The following is a 15,861-nucleotide window of genomic DNA, read 5'->3' as shown; positions in this document are numbered from 1 at the left end:
CTGTGGTATTTCTGTTATAGCAGCACTAGATGACTAAGACACGTGTATAGTGGCCTTCTCTGAAAGTCCTTTGGCTACCCCCAACATCAGGAATTTCTCAATGACAACTACTACTCTGAAGACCATTTGTCACCCCTCTCATTTCTCTTCCTCCTAGAACCTCAAAATTCTTTCCATTTCATTAGCCAGAGCAATTGTCTGTATGTTTAAAAAGTTCCCCAAGAGATTCAGATGATCTGCTAGGTAGTACTTGACAAAGTTAACATACTGGTTTCCAACTCAGGCTGAACTTAAAATCTCCTCATATGCTTTTAAAAAATAATGCTATATGTAACTGGTTTTACTGAATTGTATATGTGAAAAAGGAGCTCTGGTGGCACAAAGAGTTAAGTACTTGGCTGCTGTTACGGATTGAATTGTGTCCCCCAAAATGTGTGTCAACTTGGCTAGGCCATGATTCCCAGTATTGTGGGGTTGTCTTCCATTTTGTGATCTGATGTGTTTATCCTATGTGTTGTAAATCCTAACCTCTATGATGTTAATGAAGCAGGATTAGAGACAGTTATTTTAATGAGGCAGGACACAATCTACAGGATTAGGGTGTATCTTGAGTCAATTTCTTTTGAGATATAAAAGAAAGACGCAAGCAGAGAGTAGACGGACCTCATTATCACCAAGAAAGAAAAGCCAGGAGCGGATCGTGTCCTTTGGCCTAAGGGTCCCTGCACTGAGAAGCTCCTAGACAAGGGGAAGCTTGATGACAAGGACCTTCCCCCAGAGCCAACAGAGAGAGAGAAAGCCTTCCCTGGAGCTGGTACCCTGAATTCGGACTTCTAGCCTCCTAAACTGTGTCGGAATAAATTTCTGTTTGTTGAAGTCATTCACTGTGGTATTTCTTTTACAGCAGCACTAGATAACTAAGACATCTGCTAATTGAAATGTTGTTGGTTCGAACCGACCCAGCAGCTCTACAGAGAAAAACCTGGCATTCTGCTTCTGTAAAGATTACAGCCTAGAATACCCTGTGAGGCAGTTCTCCTCTGTACATGAGGTCACTATGAGTCGGAATCGACTCTATGGCACCTAATAACAACAAAAACAATACGTGAAAAATGTTGAATTAACAAATGTGTTCTTTATATTTTTACAACAATAAAAATAATGGTAAAAAAAAGACAAAAAACAACAATGCCTGGGGCTCACACCAGAGCAATTAGAGCAGAGCCTCTAGAAGGTGGGGCCTAGCCTCTTTTTCTGTTTAAACCACCCTAAGAAGATTCTAACAAGAAGTTAAACTTGAGAACCACTGGTTTATAACCTAGCAGACAGAGAAACACACATGAAAAAGACCTAAGAAAATCACAAAGAAATATTGGAAAACAAATGCCAATTATGGACTTCAAGGAAATTAATGATGAATCAGTAGCATGATGAGAGCCACAGGAGATCATTTATTAAACTCCATAAGGTATGATGTGATTATAATATAATATAGTATAATATAATATAAATATAATAATATACTAACTGAAAAGTGCATGAGATTACTTTTGAAGAGGAATTTGAAACATAGGGACATGATTTAGCAGTAAAAATGCCCCTTTGAATTTGCCGTTTTCATTTAGTACAGTGGTTCTCAGTCCTGGCTGCACATTGGAACCACGTGCGCAGCTTTAAATACAACTAATGCCTGACTCTACTGCCAAGGAGTCTGATTTAGTTGGTTTGGAGGCAGGCAGGGATTGAGAGCTTAAAAAGCTCTCCAGGTGATTCTAATGTGCAGCCAAGTTTCAAAACCAGGACTTAGGGGATGATACACATTCACGCACACACGCACACACACACAAATGAAAAAAAAAAAAAACAGAATAGGGTATAAACAAATCGTGCACAAAGCATTATATTATTGCCTTTACTCATGTGTATCTTGAAATATTTTTTAAAAAGTTATAAAAAAGAGAAACATTTGGCTTAGGTTTCTCAGGCAAAGTCTTGTTTCTATGCTTACATTCTTGAAACAAAACGGAGTTGTGTGCAGGCGGGCAGTGAAACATCCATTACACTTCATGTAAATGCGTCTCAGTTGTCACGACCATTTAATTCAGTGTTTAAATTGGGAGCAAATCTCAAAGAAACATTAGATAGATTTAGGAAAGCATTAAGATATGCAATGTCTGTAGGGTTCCCAGAAAAAATACAGGACATCCAGTTTATTTGAATTTCAGATAAACAATGAATAATTTTTTATTATAAGTATATCCCAAATATTGTGTGGGGCATACCATACTATAATTTTTTGTGCCGTTTATCTGAAATTCACATTTAACTGGGCATCCTGTATTTTTCTTTGATAGATCTGGCAACCCTAACTCTCTGTAGGTTAGAAGGAGGCAGAAAAAAGAGCAGGTTCTCAAATCTTGCTGAGTAGTTAGGGCCCTGATTATAATCCATGTCTTCCTTGAGATATCTGTTTCGCAGTTTAGGGTATCTCAACAGGGAAAGGAGAACCCTGCTGAGAAGAGTAAGGACTGGAGAGGAGAGGTTGTTATAAAGAAAGACTGTCCTTTTGGGGGACTTTTTGTTTTCCTCCACGTTTCCTGATATTCCTTTTTTTTTTTTTTAATTGTGCTTTAAATGAAAGTTTACAGTTCAAGTTAGTTTCTCCTACAAAACTTTATACAAACACTACTACGTGACCCTAGTTGCACTCCCCATACTCTGACAGCACACTCCTCCTTTCCACCCCGGACTTCCTGTGTCCATTCAACTAGCTCCTGTCCCTTTCTGCCTTCTCATCTTGCCTCTGGACAGGAGCTGCCCATTTAGACTCACGTATCTACTTGAGCTAAGAAGCACACTCTTCATGAGTATCATTTTATGTCTTATACTCCAGTCTAAGCTTTGTCTGAAGAGTTGGTTTCGGGAATGGTTTTAGTTTTGTGTTAACAGAGAGTTAACAGGGGCCATGTCTTCCAGGGTCCCTTCAGTCTCAGTCAGACAATTAAGTTTGATCTTTTTACTAGAATTTGAGTTCTGTACCCCACTTTTCTCCTGCTCCATCAGGGACTCTCTGTTGTATTCCCTGTCAGGGAGGTCATTGGTGATGGCCAGGCACCATCTAGTTCTTCTGGTCTCAGGCTGATGGAGTCTCTGGTTTATGTGGCCCTTTTGTCTCTTGGGCTAATATTTTCCTTGTGTCTTTGTGTTCTTCATTCGTCTTTGCTCCAGGTGGGCTGGGACCAGTTGATGCATCTGAGATGGCCGCTTGCTAGTTTTTAAGACCCCAGATGCCACTCACCTTTTGGGGGACTTTTAATACTCTTCAACAATGATTAAATAATTAAAGCCCTGAAGGCTATCAATAACCACCTTATCACAGGCAGAGAGGCAAAGTAACCAAAGATCCAAGACAAAAAGATCAAACAGCCAGACTTCTATCTGACACATAATGAGTGTCTAGTGTACTGACTGAAATTATAAATCACCCAGGTGTAAAACTAACTACATAAAACTCTCACAAGAAAAAAATCACTTCTAAGATGGCCTAAAGGGACAAATCTCCTGGCAGGTCTTGACCCCAAAATACTAATGACAGAAAATCAAATTGACCTAGGCTCAAGTCCCATTTTCCACAGCTATGAAAGAAGGGATCTCGAAACAGCGAGAATATCTTTCCTCACAGATAGTTAGACCTGAAAGTAAACTTGGATATTATCCAATTTAACTCCCTCACTTGTAGGTGAGAAAATGGACTCATCTACACTCACTCAGGAGTCCCTGGGTGGAACAAACAGTTAATGTGCTTGGCTGCCAACTGAAAGGGTGGAGGTTCGAGTCCACCCGGAGGTGCCTTAGAAGAAAAGCCTGGCAATCTACTTCTGAAACATCAGCAGTTAAAAATCTACTTCTGAAACATCAGCAGTAAAAAAGCAGTTCTACTCTGACACACATGGGGCCCTCATGAGTTAGAGTCGACACGAAAGGTTAAGTGGCTTACCCAAAAATATTCTCAACACACAAACCTTGTTTCCTATTTAAACTTCAAACTAAGAGTGAGAATTAGTTGTCTTCCAATAATGGAGATCCACTCTGGTTTTGTAGAAGATGCTCCAAATCAAAGGTCAGGATTGGGGGCCAGCCCTGGTCCTGCATCTCAAGCATCTGAGCTGTTCTATGCTCTTATGACAGAGTCAACTAGACCAGGTGTTTGCATACCTAGAAGCACATCAGAATCACCTGGGAAGCTAAAATCACAGCTTTTCAGGCCCTCTAGAGATTCTGATGTAGTAATTTTGGAATCTGTGCTTGTCAACCCATGGAGTGAATCTGATGGACTACAACCTGCTGAGAAACCAGACTGTGAACTCCACGAGAGTAGGAACTCAATACTACTGATTTCTGACTGACAGGGGTGGATTATTCAGTTATGCTGGGATTCTTAGCATAACCAGGATATATTATCTGGTTTTCCTTATTAACACTCATTGATTAATTATAGTGGCCTAATGTATAGGAAGAGCAAAAGGCCCTAAAATCTATCAGAGTCGGTCCTGAATGTAGACTGTAAGCTCTATGAGGGCAGGGATCATTTTCTCTGAGCACCTAGCACACAGCCTAACCTGCAGCAGGCTCCCAGACATCTGTTAGCTGAATGCTGTGTGAGTGTATCTGAGTGCTGGAGGTCATAGCTGTTAGAGTGTTTAGCCTGGTGCTCTGCCTATCCCTTCCCTCCTCTTTTATATGTATCCTCCTCTCAAATTCCACTGCCAAAGGATTCTTAAATTAGTATCCAGGAAGGCACCACCACATGGCAGGCTTTGGGTTCAGATAGACTTGTGTTTGGGGGCTGGAACGGGTGCTTAATAGCTATATGTATTTGGCAAAGTACATAAGCTTTCGTGCCTCCATTTCCTCACCTGTAAATGGCAGTTAGTAATATAGGCCTTGGAGTCACAGAGACCTCAGTTCAAATCCCAGTTCTGCCACTATGGTAGGACATCTGGCAAGTTACTTAACCTCTCTAAGTAGGGTGACCATATATGCCTGTTGCCCTGGTGCATTTATTACTACCAAAAATGTCCTGAATTGGGTAATAAATTACGTGTTTGCTTCAGATTCTTCAGCTGTAACACTGAGATATAATAGAACCCCACTATAGATTTGTGAGAAATAAATTAGGGGAAAATGTTTCTAACGTACTTATCATGGGGCCTGGCACACAGTAAATGCTAAGTAAGTGTGACTATTATTATTATTACTGTGGACAGGGTACCTAGTTTCATTCAATCTCAGGTTGCTTATCTGCAAATAGGAATAATAATTTCCCTTTACTTTTATTTAATTACTTTTTTAAATAGCTAATATACTTCTATGGCTCCAAATTAATGTGTAAAAAGAATTACAGAAGTCTCACTCCCATTCCATGGCTGGGAGGCTACTATGGTATGAATTTCCTGTATGTTCTTCCTGTATGTTCTTATACATAGACAAGCGGTATATATTCTTCTTCCCATGAACAGTCGCATGCATCAACACTGTTCTGCAACTTGCTTTGTCAATTAACACTATATCTTGGTGATCTCTTCACATCAGTACAAAAGAGTTTCTCATTCTTTTGTTTTTTTTGTAACAGCTGTGTCATGGATTGAATTATGTCCCCCCAAAAATGTGTGTATCCATTTGGCTGGGCCATGATTCCCGGTATTGTGTGATTTTCCCATATGTGGTAAATCTTGCCTCTATGATGTTAATGAGGGAGGACGGGCGGCAGTTGTGTTAGTGAGGCAGGACTCAATCTACAAGACTGGATTGTGTCCTGAGGCAATCTCTTGAGATATAAAAGACAGAAGTGAGCAGTGAGACAGGGGGACCTCACACCATCAAGAAAGCAGTTCTGGGAGCAGAGTGAGTCCTTTGGACGGGGGTCCCTGAGCAGAGAAGCTCCTAGTCCGGGAGAACACCGAAAAGAAGAAGGCCGACAGAGAGAAAAAGACTTCCCCTGGAGCTGATGCCCTGAATTCGGACTTTTAGCCTACTTTGACTGTAAGGAAGTAAACTTCTTTGTTAAAACCATCCACTAGTGGTATTTCTGTCATAGCAGCACTAGATGACTAAGAAGCTGCATGGTATGTCCTTGTATGAATGTTTCATAATTTATTTAGCTAGCCTCAACAGGGCTGGAAGAGCCCCTTGGTGGCACAAACGGTTAAGTGCTTGGCTACTAACTGAAAGGCTGATGCTTCAAATCCACCCAGAGGTACCTCAGAAGAAAGGCCTGGTGATCTACTTCAAAAAGTTCACAACCATTGAAATCCTATGAGCAATTCTACTCTGAAATACATGGGGTTGCCCTGAGTCAGAATCGTCTCAACAGCAACTGGTTGGTTGGTTGGTGGAATAGGGCTGGAGTCCCTGGGCGATGCAAACAGTTAACATCCTTGGCTGCTAACTGAAAGGTTGAAGGTTTGAGTCTACCCAGAGGCACCTTGGAAGAAATGCCCGGTAATCTACTTCTGAAAAATCAATCATTGAAAACCCTATGGAGCACACACATAGGTTTGCTATGAGTCAGAGCTGACTCGACAGTTAATTATTCTCTCTCTGTAATAGTGCTGCAGTGAAGATTAATGTAAGAATTATGAAGTTTTTAGAATAAGATACTCAATAAATATTCATTACTGATTTTTAACTCAATCTCCACTTATTTGCTATTACCTACTCCTTTATCCAAGGCCTTGGTCTCCATTAATTCATCCATTCAATATGAATTTACTGAGTCCCTACTTACACACCTGCCTATGCTTAGAGATCAATAAGCTTTGGTTTATGCCCTCAGGAAACTTGCCATTTCATGATTTTGCAGCAATCTGTATCCCTTTAAGGACTTCTTATGTGTGGGCAGGGGCATATGAAATCATGCAGCATACAGGGGAACACAGGAAATGTTGGGAATGGAACCAAGAAACGTTGGCAAGAAAATACCAATATTTAGGAAATGAGATCAAGGACCTTGATATATGAAACATATCACTTTTTTCTTATAAAAGTAATTAATATATGACCACTGTGGAAATTTGGAAATTTTCCATTTTTCTCTATGCATAAGTGATACATATTAAATATATATGTATAAATGCATACACTGTGCATGTACATGTATGTATATATATATACACACACACACACACACAAAATGTATATTGAGATGACTGAGATATTATCTTAACAGTTTTACATTTTAATTTTTTTTTTACTTAACATTGTATCATAAACATTTTGCCATGTTGTTAGACAGCTTCATAAGCATAATTTTTAATGTTTACATAATATTTTCCTATATCTATGTACCATGGTTTAGATAACCACCTCTCATATAATTAGACACCTATGTTTTTTCCAGTTTTTTCTATTACAAATAGGATTTTGTTTTTTGATTGGTGTGAGTTATGTGTGCAATGATAATAAAAAATAATTCATATCTAAACAATATTGAGGAGCCCTGGTGCTGAAATGGTTAAGAGCTGAGGCTGCTAACCAAAAGGTTGGCAGTATGAATCCACCAGGCACTCCTTGGAAACCCTATGGGGCAGTTCTACTCTGTCCTATAGGGTCACTATGAATTGGAATTGACTCGACAGCACACAACATCAACAACTATATATATATTTAACAACAACAACAATATTGATGCTGATTATAAATACTTAGTAACTTATTAACTGAGCACATAAAAACTACTAATTGACTTAAAATAATATGAATAGAAGCACAATGTAGTTTAACATAATTATAGTAGTTAACATTTATTGAGGCTGTGTAATTAAAGAATCACAGCATCCTTGTAAGGTAAGAATTAGCCACATTTTTCAGATGAAGTATCTGAGGGTCCAATGGAGTAATAGTTGAGCTGGGATTGGAATTTAAATCTGCCTCACTTCAGAGACCACGCTCTTGTCCTATCCTGCCTCATTAAATCTGTATCAGATTAATTATATCCAAGTGTTTAATTTTATCTAAATTTTATTAATTATAAGCATGTATTCCCACTTGTCATGATGTATTGCTTATAAAGCATGGTGGTTTTAACAAAATCAGAAGCAAGACTAGAGATAAAGAAAAGCTTCAGAGAGGATACAGGATTTGAAATGGTTCTTAAAGAACGGATAGAAGGCAAAAGAGGGCATATGATTCTGTATAGTGAAATGAAAAGGTAAAAATTAATAGAATATGTTGATTGAGTATCAAAAGCACTGGTAGAAATTGTGCTTTGGGTGGCTATAGGCAATGACACTGCAGAGATAAGTATGATCATGTCTTGAATGACCACAAAAGGCAGACTGCAGATACCAATGCTATAGTTATATGACCACATCCCAATCCTCCTTTGTCCTAGATAGACACAGAATTTTTGATTAAAACCACTCTGCCAGAAAAATTATTCAATTTCATTAAAGAAATTGAATCCCTTCCAGCACTAATTTGCTGTAACTCCATAAATGATAAATTATAAGATTTATTTTCCAACTAGGAACACTTGAAAGATCATTAATCCTCACAGGAAATGCCTCCAGAATTTTCTTTTGAGTAAAAAGCTCAGTAATTCAAATTGATTAAGTTTGAGTGACAAAGTATTTTAATAAGAAAAAGTTTTCTATTTTAAGTGAATTTGGAAGATGAATCATTTGTTTTTCTTAAAGTTATTATTTTAGCTTTTAGTCAAAATAATACACACATGATACAAATGCAAGTATTATGGAATAACTAATAATGGAAGCAAAAGTTTTCTACCTCATTTTCCTCCGATTGTAGCTCTATTCCCTAGAATCACTTAATCACCCTTGGGGTATTCAACCGTTTTTATAAAATCATTTCTGTTTTCTGGTGGGTTTATTTTTAACTATAAATCAGCATTTCTCAAAAAGTGTGCTATTGGTATTCTGGATGGGATTTGGGTGGGACTGTACTGGACAGTGTGGGACTACTCAGTGAATTTAAGGACCCCTGGTGGCGCAGTGGTTAAGGTCTTGGCTGCTAACCAAAAGGTTAGTGGTTTGAACCCACCAGTTGCTCCATGGGAGAAAGATACGGCAGTCAGCTTCCATAAAGATTATAGCCTTGGAAACTGTATGGGGTAGTTCTATTCTGCCCTATAGGGTCGCTATGAGTTGGAATCGTCTTGATGGCAATGGGTTTTTTTTTTTTTTTTTGGTATTCAGTGCATTTAGCGTCTCTGGCCCTGACACTAAATGGCAGTAGCACCTTCCAGTCACTAGAATACATTTCCAAATCTCCTCTAGGATTGAGAACTACTGCTCTAAACAATAAATTTATAGTACTTTTTAAAATATTTTATTTTTGCATACTGCTATTTTCTGATTTATCAAATTTAGACATTATATATGAAGACTTACTATGAGAAAACGAACATCTGAGTCACCTTACCCACTTATTTTTTTTAAAGATGGTGTTGTTGTTGTTGTTAGGTGCTGTCGAATCGGTTCTGACTCATAGGACCCTATGTACAACTGAGTGAAACACTGCCCAGTCCTGTACCATTCTCACAATTGTAGTTATGCTTGAGGCTACCATTGCAGCCATTGTGTCAATCCATCTCTCTGAGGGTCCTGCTCTCTTTCGATGACCCTGTACTCTACTAAGCATGACGTTCTTCTCCAGGGACTGGTCCTCCTGATAACATGTCCAAAGTAGATGAGAGGAAGTCTCACCATCCTTGCTTCTAAGGAGCACTCTGGCTGTACTTCTTCCAAGACAGATTTGTTCATTCTTTTGGCAGTCCATGGTATATTCAATATTCTTCACCAACATCACAATTCAAAGGCGTCAATTCTTCTTTGGTCTTCCGTATTCATTGTCCAGCTTTCGCATACATATGAGACAACAGAAAATACCATGGCTTGGGTCAGGCACAACTTAGTCCTCAAAGTGACGTCTTTGCTTTTTAACATTTTAAAGAGGTCTTTTTCAGCAGATTTGCCCAATGCAATACGTCATTTGGTTTCTTGACTGCTGCTTCCACGGGCGTTGATTGTGGATCCAAGAAAAATGAAATCCTGGACAACTTCGATCTTTTCTCTGTTTATCATGATGTTGCTTATTGGTCTAGTTGTGAGGATTTTTGTTTTCTTTACATTTAGGTGGCATCCATACTGAAGGCTATGATCTTTGATCTTCATTAGTAAGTGATTCAAGTCCTCTTTGCTTTCAACAGGCAAGGTTGTGTCATCTGCATACTGCAAGTTGTTAATGAGCCTTCCTCCAATCCTAATGCCGCCTTCTTCTTCGTATAGTCCAGCTTCTTGGATTGTTTCCTCAGCATACAGATTGAATAAGTATGGTGAAAGGAAATATGAAGATCGAAGAATTGACGCCTTTGAATTGTGGCATTGGCAAAGAATACTGAATATACCGTGGGCTGCCAAAAGAATGAACAAATCTGTCTTGGAAGAAGGACAACCAGAATGCTCCTTAGAAGCATGGATGGTGAGACTACATCTCACATACTTTGGACATGTCATCAGGAGGGATCAGTCCCTGGAAAAGGACATCATGCTTGGTAAAGTAGTGGGTCAGCGAAAACGAGGAAAACCCTCAATGAGATGGATTAACACAGTGACTGCAGTGATGGGCTCAAGCATAACAACAATTGTGAGGATGGCGTAGGACCAGGCAGTGTTTCGTTCTGTTGTACATGGGGTTGCTATGAGTCAGAACCAACTCGATGGCACCTAACAACAACAACAACAACAACAACATGCTATACATTTTTCTTCTCTATTTTCTGTTCCCCCTCCCCTCTGGCCCACCTTAGAACGTAAGCTACATGAGGACAGGCACATAGTAGGAATTCACTAGATATTTGTTGAATAAATGATTCAAAGAACAAAGAAGAAAGGAGGGAAAGAGGGAAGGAAGGAAGGAAAAACCCTCCTAGCTTGGAGATTGTTGTTCAAGGTATTCAATTAAACAGGGACGAATTAACAAGTTTTATCATTTCTAATTACTTTGTAACATTTAAGTGTTTTGAGGAAGTAAAGATGAAAAAAGCAAACTAAGGATAATCCTAAGGACTATTTTTACTATCTTAAAAAAATTAGATTTGTGGGGGAATAAATGTTTATATATAAACACATAAATGGGCTTTTGAGTTTAGTAACAATTAAGTTTATCATTAGACTTAAAGTTATGGAGAAAAAACCCACCTTTTCCTAGTATACTATTCGTATGTTAATTCATTTTTGAGAAATAGGTAAAGAATAACCTACGTTTCCTCCTTAATGCCTTTCCACCTGTTACCAGCGCATGCCCCTAGCTCTTTCAATAATCCGACAGTCACACATACGTATATACTGGCTTTTTTTCTTTTTCTAAGTGCTTTTGGTTATGAAGAGCATTAGGGGAAAAAAGAATAGGATACACTGAAATAACTTGCATGGATTATAACTTGATATGTTATATCTTCAAATTTAAGAATAATTTTCAAAGTGTGAACATCTACAGAATTTATAATGTAATGACAACAAAATTAGGTCCCAACAAATGATTAGGGTAAACAATGTCCTCTTTTTTTCCTATCTCAGTTCTGGTAACTCTATAGCCTACAACTACCTGAGAAGGTGTGAGGATCATTTTTTATCTCAGTTTGGACACAGACGCTCACTTTTCAGCAACGATCAAGGTAATCATCCTTATCCCTTGCTGACACCTTTTCTGCCTACCTCAACAAGTCACTGAGAAAATTTCAATAGGCTACTAAACACTGGCATGGATACCAAGAGAAGAGATATAATCTTCTCTGGGGACCTTTAAGAACAGCTGATAATCTTGGATGGGCAAGGTTACACCTAATTCAGTCCATCAAAATATACTGGTTGGTGAGAACTCTGCAAAGAATTGTGCGAGTACTGAAGGTGAGAAGGCATAGCACTGTCTTGAATAAACTTGAATACAGTGAAATGCTTGATCTGGACTCGTTCTTAGGCATGTTTAGGTTTGGTTACCACTGAGTGAGTGTATGTAATGCTGGGCTGGGCTACATGTAACAGGGACTTTGTGGGCCTGCTTTCTATTGTAAGACAACACAATCTGAGAGTCAGTTCTTAGTGATGACTTAGCTCAGTGATTCTTAATCTTGGCTGCACATTAGTGTTTCCTAGGCCTAACCCAGTTCAATTAAATCAGAATCCCTGTGCCAGCATTTTTTTTTTTAAATAAATTTCCCAGGTGATTCAAATGCATGGAACTATACATTAGTAGCTGAGAACTACTGGTCCCAATGACACTCTCATCCTATACATAGAAAAACTGAGGTCCAAAGAACTTAATTGATTTGCAACTTGCCTAGGATCACATACCTAGTTAGTGACAGAGCTTGGATTAAAACCATGATTTCCAATAATCTATTCATGCAATACATGTCTATCAATTATATTCTAGTTGTCACTCTAGAATAAGATAAGTCAAAGCTGATTAATATCGAGGGATCAGTTAAGCTGTGATGGGTCTGTCATTTTCTCTCTTACCCTTTTCTTCCAAATCAGTGGTGTGTGATTCAGGCCTCTGGAAATGTTAAGGAATCCTTTGATCCGGTTAACTCCATCACTACCTTATGACACATCCTCGTATCTGACCAGTGCCTGGGAGCCCTTTACTTACCCAGATCAAATGTCCAGCACAAGTGGCAGGGGGCAGGGTCCCCAGCTGGGAGCTCCAGTGTAGTTCAGCAAAACCTGGTCAGTGGGGCTGAGCACTGGAGAAGGAAGAGCTTGCTCCTTTGCCCTAAGCACAGAAGAGGAAAGGAAAGTTAATCTGGCAGTTGCTGGTTGGTTCTTTGAAAGAATTTATGTCTGAAATATTTCTTAATGCTGTCCATTCATTCCTAATGCCAACCGCCTCCTCCCAAGACACAGTCACTGCTATCACAGTGGGTTATACTGAATTATGGTAATTATATAACGAAATATGCACGTGTGTGGCTACAAAAGTTGGCACACGAGAAACTGTGCCCTGAATGGGGCATCAGTAAATCCTCTCAGAAGCACTTTCATTGAGAAGACCAAGAAAAAGAAAAAAAATAATGCAGACTCATAATGTTCAAGATAAAAGGTGATCGTGATCAATTAAAAAATTAATAGGGCTAATCTGTCTTTAATCTTTCACAAATAATAAAATCGTTACTCCTCTGTTCACAGCCACTTACTCAAGAGGCCGGGTATTCATTCAACTTGAAAGTAAATTAAATCAAAGTCATTCAGTTAAAGCTAAACTTTCCATAACAAGTTTGTGGATTTATCAACATCCATGTTTCACTTTCATTTCCTGCCACCTACCTAAACTAGTAACAGTTTCCGTAGAGTGGACTCCAGCTCATGGGGACCCCATGTGTACCTCTGACTAATTCACTGTTCTATAGCAAGGTCTCCTAACCTGGGCAGAGGGAACCCTCTGAAGGTTATGTAATATTTTGAACGAGTGTGCATTTTTCTGGGAATAAAGTTCTCAACTTTCAAAAGATTTTAAAAAAGACTGTTCCCCCCTCAAAGTTTCCCCCAAAAACAATTGTTTTCAAAGGTGAAGTTGGGGAAGAAGATGATGATGTTGATGGTTTCTAGTACCTAAAGTGAAAGATCTCATTAAATTAACCCCTGGAACTCTCTTCCAATGAAGGATTGAAAGGTTTTATGAAATTGGACCTAACCTCAACAAGAAGATTTAGATAAGGCATAGTTTGGGGGGCACCAGAGGATTGGATTTATCCATGCTGACTTTGCCTTCTTTTGTGCAAGATTTCAATTATTTGAAACCAAAGGAAAGAAAAATCATTGTCTCATTTTTCTTGTTGACTTTGACTTTGTTAATCAACTGTCATGCAAACAACAGGGAAAATGGGTATATCTTATTTCTGGCATAATATTTCCTAGAAAACCATTTACTTTGGAATTTCTAAAATGCAGAACACTTGCAATGGTAGATGAGTTACAAACGGTTGAGATACTAGGGGAAACACAGAGTATTTAGAATAAGATGAAAATTCAGCTGATTTTGATATTAAATAGGCAGTGCAAACCTGCATCAACACCTTACAAGCTTGTCTACTGTTGTTGTTTTAACTAGAAAATTCCTCAATCTTTCATTCTTCTGCAGTTCTTAGCAAAGTGGTTTGTACACAGAAGGCACTGAAATACTTGCTGGATTGAGTCAATTCTTTTGGTATCGCTCATAAATTAATGAGGAACGTGTAACTCTGTATAGTTTCAGAGTAGTTAAAGAGAGAGAGAAAAAAAAGAAATGCTACGTGACAGAATCGGGGCTTCAGGTGTTACTTAACAGACCAGAATGCTTTCCAGCAATGCACTTAAGGTATCAGCCATAGCAACCTTACCTAGGAATTCTTCACCCCAAGTTTCTTTCTCATGCAAATTAGTTTGAATTTCTTTCTCTCCTGCCTCCAGTCCCCTGCCTGCAAGTCCTCTGATACAAAGCAATACTACAGTAATTAGAAAGAGGGCCTGGCAAAAAGCCTATTTCAAACTTTATTTTCAAAAAGGCTTGTATCGCCTAGTGCATACTTCAAATTTCCCTCCATTTTCATGCCGGGCTAGTCCCTAAGCTAACCTGAAATAACACAAAGCTAACACGTTCTTCCCAGTTTTCAGATAAGAAAAAGCAGGATCTCAGCCTAAAGAAAATGTTGCCATTTTTGTTGCTGTAAGACTCTCCATTGTTGTTGTTAGGTGCCATCGAGTCAATTTTTATTCACAGTGACCCCATGTGACAGAGTAGAACTTGCCTATAGGGTTGTCTAGGCTGTGATTTTTACCAGAGCAGATGGCTAGTTATTTCTCCCGTGGGGCTGGAGCTGGGTGGGTTCGAACCGCCAACCTTTCGGCCAGCCTAGCGCTTAACCGTTGCGCCACCAGGGCTTCTTAGACTCTCCATTAAAACTCGATGGTGGAGTTGATTCCGACTCATACCGACCCTATAGGACACAGTAGAACTGCCCTATTTAGTTTCCAAGGAGCGGCTAGTGGGTTCCAACTGCTGATCTTCTGGTTAGCAGCCAAGCTCTTAACACTTAGTGTTTTTTAAACTCTCTATCTCAGAGTGATACCACAGTACTACTCATAAGGGTGAGGAAAACAATATTCCCCAACTCACAATGTATCTGACTGTGTCCTTCTTCAGAGCTAGCAGATCCTTGCATTTTTTTTTTTTTTTTAAATCTTAGGGACTTAAGTCCAGTAAAAATGCCCAGCATGCCTGGCCCAGAGTGCGCGCTCGGTGAGGTATAGTCAATAGTTCAACTGATTTTTTTGATCAACTGTGATTAGTAAATATAAACACGGCCAGGAGTTGTCAGAGTCCACAATACTTATTATCAGAATCTCTATTATGGTAGAGCCCCCTTCATGAGGGATTTTTAGGCAGGAAGCCACCACTACCAAATTTCAGGGCTAGAAGACTCTTAGCACCCTCTTCATTTGCGAAGAAGCCTGAGACCCAGAGGTTCAGGGCTGTCAGGCTATCGAGTAGAAGGACCCAGTCTCACAGGGAACCCTGGACGGTCAAAAGCGGGCCGAACGAACCCACACTGGCATAACTGGTCTCTAGGGAGAAGGTGTAAGGAATAAAGTATTTTTTAAGAAAATCAGTTTGAATACAAACAGGCAGAACTAAGAAGGCGTCTTGACACTGGTAAAACAGGGCAAGGATGAGAGTGTGTTGAAGAAACATCATGGCGCTTGAGAAGTTAAGCAAACAAATCTATACACAGCAAGGCTTGGGTTAGATCCAGAGGGACCGTAAGAGGAAAACGGAGTCCTGCCAGGAAAAAAAAAAAAAAAA

At 39.2% G+C, this 15,861-nt stretch overlaps 1 protein-coding gene across 5 annotated transcripts in view; it reads right to left on the bottom strand.

Annotated features, from left to right (window-relative positions):
• The window catches only part of SLC26A5 (solute carrier family 26 member 5), a 50,360-nt gene extending 37,564 nt beyond the window's left edge, over window positions 1-12,796 (bottom strand). For all 5 annotated transcript variants that reach the window (XR_001121555.2, XR_001121556.2, XR_002822975.1 and 2 more), the window contains exon 1: window positions 12,673-12,796. The gene's annotated coding sequence lies outside the window, so the exon portion shown is untranslated. The remainder of the gene's footprint in view (window positions 1-12,672) is intronic.
• Between the last annotated feature and the right edge of the window lie 3,065 nt (window positions 12,797-15,861).

This window comes from Trichechus manatus, unplaced genomic scaffold (assembly GCF_000243295.1).
Source record: "Trichechus manatus latirostris isolate Lorelei unplaced genomic scaffold, TriManLat1.0 scaffold00326, whole genome shotgun sequence".
NCBI lineage: Eukaryota > Metazoa > Chordata > Mammalia > Sirenia > Trichechidae > Trichechus > Trichechus manatus.
Note: the sequence above shows the minus strand (reverse complement) of the source record. Positions and strands in the feature narration are given on the sequence as shown.